This window comes from Gekko japonicus, unplaced genomic scaffold (assembly GCF_001447785.1).
Source record: "Gekko japonicus isolate JY-2015 unplaced genomic scaffold, Gekko_japonicus_V1.1 scaffold3422, whole genome shotgun sequence".
Taxonomy (NCBI): Eukaryota; Metazoa; Chordata; class Lepidosauria; order Squamata; family Gekkonidae; genus Gekko; species Gekko japonicus.
Genome location: NW_015173242.1, coordinates 128,994 through 130,109, shown reverse-complemented (window position 1 = coordinate 130,109; position 1,116 = coordinate 128,994). Strand labels below are relative to the sequence as shown.

General features: G+C 54.2%; 1 protein-coding gene across 1 annotated transcript in view; it reads left to right on the top strand.

Moving 5' to 3' along the window:
* Nucleotides 1–1,116, top strand: part of NBR1 (neighbor of BRCA1 gene 1) — a 17,509-nt gene that overhangs the window by 8,510 nt on the left and 7,883 nt on the right. The gene's annotated exons all lie outside the window — the stretch shown is intronic.

The following is a 1,116-nucleotide window of genomic DNA, read 5'->3' as shown; positions in this document are numbered from 1 at the left end:
CCCTCCCCCCCCAGGCTCCAAAGCGAGGGCCGAGCGGCGTTCGCAGAGCGTTCCCTGCGCATGCACAGGGGACGCTCTGTCAGTTTCGGGGGGATTTAAACATCCCCCCAATATTATTCCCGGGGTTTCAGATTTTTGTGCACACCTGGGGACCGCCCCACGTGTGCCCAAAAATCTCTCTCCCCCCAGGTGCCCCCGATGTGCGGATACTGGGGGTGACTTGAGAATTAGATATATAGATAGGGTGACTGGCTCATTTCCACTATAGGAAGGGCACTTCCAGTGGAGGGGGAGGGAGTCTCCATGCACGCCTTCACACTGCAGAACCCGACACACCCCAGGCACCGTTCCAGGGGACGGCACTGTCGCGCATTGCGTGTGTTTGTGTGAACCAGCACCTTGAAGCAATTTTGCACGCACAGCAGACTATCTCTCACCAGAGGCTTCCAGTAGTAAACCACACTTACTCAGTCCAGTGGTAACTACGTACAGGAATTCATTTACAGTATATACAGTCCTCAGACAAAGTGCTTCGCCAGACTCCATTTACCAACAAGGGGAACAGTACATTGGTACATTTCTACATATATGCATAGTGTCAGCCAATCAGGACAGTGAACATAAGAACATAAGAGATGCCAATGTTGGATCAGGCCCCTCTGGATGATTCCCCAGCCCGGGAATCATCCTATCTCAATCTTTGGGCGCCACCTGGAGAGTTGGCAGCCACTCTAATTTGGGGGCATCTGGGTTCCTTTGGCCTCCCTTTGCCTCTCTTCAGGTGCGCTGAATGGGGATTCGCACGCACACCCCTAGTGATTGCTCACGTCACTTGCACAGGCCCTGCCTGCCCCCCCCCTTCATTTATACTGCAGAAATCCTCAGGTTTGGACTGAGTCCAGTAAACTGGATGACTGGCGCAGAGGTTGTTGGGGGGGGGTGTTGAGATTGCTCTGGTTCTGCAGCTGGGCATGGCTGCCATTAGCAAACATGCTCCCCTATGTAGGCCGCTGCCACTGCAGAGGGGAGAGATTGTTTTGCTTTTGGGGTTTTTTGGGCACTGGCACATTGGTACACTTGTGGTGGACTGGTTCTGCTGCTGGGCCTGGCTGGCTG